Raw genomic sequence first — 6,000 nt, 5'->3', positions numbered from 1 at the left:
AAGACCAAAAGGTAGCAGTTATCAGGTGCATGTTGATAAGACTAGTTAGTCAGATTCTAACTCTATTATTTCTTTCATATTAGTGAGTCTACTCAATACATTTCCTCATACCTACATTAATTAGAAGAGAGGCAATACTCCGAAGAATAGCTGGTAGGAAGAAGTTTGCATAGAGTCATAGAAAATCCAGTTGTGTATAGAAGGTTGTGTTTATGTTCTTTCCTATCTGTGCATTAGGTTCCCCACGGTGAAATCAGGAAACGTAACTACCGAAGAATTCCTGAAGTACCCAGAGGGAGGTATCAGTGATGGAGTGTCTCTTCTTTCTCTCCCAATTCCCCTTTCCCCACTATTGGTGACGTTGCTTACATAGCGATGGTACCGGTGGGTGGGCATTGGGAAAAAGCATCTATTCTGCTTCCGCAAATACTGAAGAGGAGCCTTGACAGATTGAAGTGCCCACGAAGTTCCTTTGCCCAAGCAGAATGACTGAAGGGTTGAATCTTAAGGCGTTGGGTGATATGCTTGCAGGGATTCAGAGGGAGATAGGTGCGGTCAGGGAGGAAAATACAAATGTGAAACATAAGTTGATGACTTCGAGCCAAAAGACTAGATTATTATCACAAAAGGTGGATGGGTTAGTTATGGGAGATCCAGTCGCTAGTACTCCTGCTCCAAGTAAAACTTCCCCAGTCACCAACCCTAAAACAGTAGCGCAGGGGATTCATTCCGTTTCTCCTTTAATTCCATTAGCAGTTCCTGAAAGGTTTCAAGGAGACCCTCAAAAGGCTCAGTTATTTTTGACACAATGTTCTTTACATTTTATGTGTCGCCCTACTCTATTCCCAGATGCTCAGTTCAGAGTAGCTTTTGTTTTGTCGTATTTGGGTGGAGATGCCGCCAACTGGGCAATGCCGTTAGTGTCTAGAGACGACCCTTTCCTTTATGATTATAACCTATTCAAAACAGAATTTCTTAGAATTTCTAACAGGAGAAGGATATCCCAGGCCACCGATAATGAGTTGTTGGAGCTTCGTCAAGGATCCAGGGATTTAATTACCTACTTGACTCAATTCAATAAATTGCCTATTGAGACCAATTGGCCGGAAGAAAAGAGGGCCGCTCTTTTTTTACAGAGGGTTACGTGATGAAATTAAGGATACTTTGGCGCAGATACCAAACCGTCCTACGGAACTTTCGGCTTTAGTGGATCTAGTGCTAGAACTCAATTTCCGCAACTCGGAGCGCAAAGGAGAAAAGAAAAAAGATCCAAGAATGAATTTCCCTTGTTTCGATAGGATGAGATCAGAGACGGGAAGAGGAAGTGGATCAAATAACGAAGTGGAACCAATGCAAATTGGGGTGGTTAGAGGACCTCTTGAGTCAAGAAGAAAAAGAGCAGCGATGATTAAAGAAGTTATGGCTGTACTGTGGTGTCTCGGGACACTTTGTCAAAGAATGTCCGAAAAGCCCAAAGACTCCTGTGAAGGGAAACGCTCTGAACAATCAGCAGAAGGAGTAGCTCTGATGGCGAAAGAAGAAACGACGACTCCAGATTCACACCTGGTTATGAACACCTTACAAACCTTGACACCACATGTAATTCTTCATATGACTTTGAAGTTTTGCAATCAGGAAATCTTAGGAGTGGCTATCATGTTAGATTCAGGGGCCACCGGAAACTTTTGTGACATCAAATATGCTCAAAGAATTGGAATTCAGGCTATTCTTAAAGCTAAGAGTGAATCTGTCCGTGCTGTGGACGGAACCAACTTGTCTTTGGGTCCGATCACCAGTCATACTGAACCTTTGGAATTGATTCAAGCAGATGGCCATAAAGAAATCCTGCAATTTAATCTTATTGATGCCCCACAATTCCAATTGATTCTAGGATTGCCCTGGTTGACTATTCATAATCCAACCATTGACTGGGAGAATTGGACAGTTAAAATGCAATCCCAGTTCTGCTTAGAACATTGTTATCAGTCGGTTGAAGAGAGGATGGAACCCTCGCAATCCTCATTACTCTCTTTTGGAGGACAGTCGATTGGTGTAATCAATTCCATCGAAATTCCTGCAGAATACCATGACTTTGAAACTGTGTTTAGTGAACAGGAAGCTGAGATTTGTCGCCACATCGCTCTTATGATTGTACAATTGAATTCGAACCTGGAGTGGTGCTTCCTTGCAGCAGCATTTGCGCTTTGACTGAGGCTGAAAATGAACATCTTAACCCCTTCCATGCTCATGGCGAGCTCAGCTCGTCATGCAGTACACTGCTCGTGTGCTCATGACGAGCTCAGCTCGTCATGAACAATGGGATTTACAGATCCCTCAGCACAGGAGGGGAAAATTCATAGCACCCAAGGTGTTAAAGAGTACTTAGACCATTATCTTGCAAATGGCTTTATCCAACCCTCTCAGTTGCCTGTGTCATCTCCATTATTTTTCAAACCTAAGAAAGAAGGAAATCTCTGCACATGTATTGATTATCGAGCCTTAAATTAAGTCACAATAAAGAATCGTTACCCACGTCCCTTGATTTCAGTCTTGTTGGACCAAATCAAGGATGCTACAATTTTCACTAAGCTTGATTTGCACGGGCCTATCATCTTGTTAGCATGAAAGAGGGACACAAATGGAAGACGGCATTTCGAACGAAGTTTGGATTGTTTGAGTACAGAGTGATGCCCTTTGGGCTCTGCAATGCCCCTGCAGTTTTTCAACACTTTATCAATGATGTATTGGGAGATTTGATTGACAAGATTGCCATCATTTATTTGGATGATATCCTGATCTATTCCAAAGACCCAAAAGAACATCCTGAACATGTTAAGATGGTTCTAGAACGTTTGCGTACCCATCGACTGTTCGTTAAATGTGAGAAATGTGTGTTCAGTTCCACACGAGTTGAGTTTCTCAGCTTTGTATTATCTCCACAAGGTGTAACTATGGATCCAGGAAAGGTGCAAGCTGTGGAGAATTGGCCTTCTCCCAAAGATGTAAAAGAGATTCAAAGGTTCCTAGGATTTGCCAATTTTTATAGGAGGTTCATTCAAGGATTCTCACAATTGATAGTCCCCATCACTCGCTTACTGAAAAAAGGGGTGAAGTTTCAATGGACATCTGACACAGAACAAGCCTTTTCCAGTCTTAAGGAAAAATTCATTTCAGCCCCTATCTTGTTGCATGCAGACCCCATGGAACCGTTCTTTCTGGAAGCTGATGCTTCTGATCAAGCCATAGGAGGGGTGCTTTCACAGAGACATCGGAAAACCGGACAACTTCATACTGTGGCCTATCGTTCACGAAAATTGAGCCAAGCTGAAATTAATTATACCATAGCGTAGAAAGAATTTTTAGCAGTAAAAAATGCTTTTGAAGATTGGAGGCACTATTTGTTAAATGCAAGACATACAGTTACCGTCTTTTCCGATCACAAGAATCTCCAATGTTTGAAAACCGCAAAGACTTTAACTCCCAGGCAATTGCGTTGGTCTTTATATTTTGCTGATTTTGATTTTGTTATTAATTATCATCCAGGAAGCAAGAACGGTAAGGCTGATGCACTATCTCAAATTCATACTGAAGAAGTTGAACATTCAGTGGAACCACAACCGATCATTCCAGACTCTAAAATCATTTGTGCCATCACTGTAGATAACTTCCAAGAAGAAGTTAAGAAGAATCTCACAATTGAAGAAATGAAAGTTTGGGTTTCTCAAGGAACCAAAAGAAAGATTCAGGAACAGTTGCCTTACTATAAGGACGCCTTGTATCTTCCTACCAAGACTTTACAACAGCAAGCTCTTCAAGTTTGTCACGATCTGCCATTGGCAGGACAATATCCAAGACTATGGATTTGGTACAACGCTATTTCTGGTGGCCTGGGTTGTCCTCTCATGTCAAACAGTATGTCCAGACTTGCGAGCTGTGTGCGCGGAGCAAACCTAGTCGACAAACTCCTCAGAGTATGTTACAACCACTCCCCACTCCAACTCACCCTTGGCACACCATTTCCATGGAACTAATTGTAGATTTGCCCCTAAGCAAGGGTTACAATACCATCTTGGTAGTTGTAGATACTTTCACTAAAATGAGCCACTTTATTCCATTGGTGGGGTTGCCTGCAGCAAAAGATTTAGCAAAAATATTTAGTGAACACATACTAAAAATACATGGAATCCCAAAGGTAGTAGTTTCAGATCGGGGTTCTCAGTTTGTTTCTCATTTTTGGAAGGCTTTCTTACAAGGCCTTGGAGTGGAAGTCAGATTTTCTACCAGTTATCATCCTGAGACTGACGGTCAAACAGAAAGAATGAACCAGGAACTTGAGCAGTATCTTCGTTTGTTCCTCATGGATCGGGTGGAAACTGGTCTGAAATGTTATGGATGGCAGAATTTGCATGTAATAATGCCAAGAGTGCATCCACGGGCTACTCTCCGTTCTATTTGAACTATGGCCGCCATCCCAATCCTTTTCAAATTCAAGAAAACTTGAAGGTCCCTGCAGTGGAGAATTTAATGAGAGATTTAACTCTTCTCCAAAAATCAGCAGAGAACAATTTAATTAAGGCAAAAACAAGTTACAAGAGATGTGCAGACAGACATTGTAGACCTGCACCAAAGTATCGGGTGGGAGATCAGGTTTTGTTGTCTTCTCACAACTTACATTTGAAGGGAAATAGGAAGTTTCAACCTCGCTTTGTAGGCCCATTTACCATTAAAAAGGTTTTAGGACCAGTTACTGTCAAACTCAAATTGCCTGCGAGTTTAGGTATTCACCCAGTCTTTCATGTTTCCCTTTTAAAGAAAACTGTACCACAAACTCGGATAGCAAGGCCCCCAGAACACCTTGAGATTCAGGGTCACTCGGAATATGAAGTAAAAGAAATTCTGGACTCTCGATTTCAGAAAGGTAAACTCCATTATTTGATTGATTGGAAAGGATATGGTCCTAAGGAAAGATCTTGGGAACCTGTGGAGAACATTCATACTACACGTTCGCTCCAACAATTTAATTTACAACATCCCACTAAGCCAGGACCGATAAATCGGTCTTTGAGTGGGGGTACTGTCAGGAAACACACTGTAGCCTCTGTTCTCCATCTTCAATGTTGTCCCCCTCAGAAAAAGACTCGAGTAATTGTTAAACCCAGTGTGATCAATCACTGGTATCCTATTTTTTAAGTAAGAACATATTCCAAGATGGCCGCCGTTCCGGTGGTTGTTTTGAACACCTTTGAAGTATTACCATGCAGTCTAGTTGTTGAGTGAAGCGCGCGTGATGAGCACTGCACACTTCAACTGATTCGTGAGAGAGAGAGCTTCGAGTAACCGTTTCTCTCAAGAGAAATCTAGTAGTTTCAGGTTTAAAGTAAAGTTAGTTAATAGCGGACAGTTCCGCTCCTCATAGCACCGACGTCAGAGTAGTAAGGAACAATTTTGAATTACAAAATTTGAGTTTTTGAAGCAATTAGTTTCGTCAACCGCCTTAGCAGTTACGGAGCTAGCGAAAGACAATTGGAAGCAGCCCAGGCAGAGAGTCGTCGCAGCAAGTATCTCTCACCCTGTGAAAGGAAAAAACGAGTAAGGACATTACCGGAACAGTAAGACTTTGGCAGCAAGTAAGGACTTTGAATGCCAGATCCTTAAAACTGTGTGTTTCCCTTTTTTGGTGCTATTCCGAACTCTACCCTTCCTTTCTTTCCTTCCCTGTCCCCTTTTGCGAACTTCTGGAGATAACACTGGCACGGACTATCCAAGAATTTGAAAGTAAACTCGACCAATCTAAGTACTGCATATATTCAGAGACCGTTAAGCCTAGTAAGAAATTGGAAGATTTATACACTGCATGTTGAGCAAGACCAAAAGGTAGTAGTTATCAGGTGCATGTTGATAAGACTAATCAGATTCTAACTCCACCTAACTCTATTATTTCTTTCATATTAGTGAGTCTACTCAATACATTTCCTCATACCTACATTAATCAGAAGAGAG

Source organism: Lissotriton vulgaris, chromosome 12, assembly GCF_964263255.1.
Source record: "Lissotriton vulgaris chromosome 12, aLisVul1.2, whole genome shotgun sequence".
NCBI lineage: Eukaryota > Metazoa > Chordata > Amphibia > Caudata > Salamandridae > Lissotriton > Lissotriton vulgaris.
Note: the sequence above shows the minus strand (reverse complement) of the source record.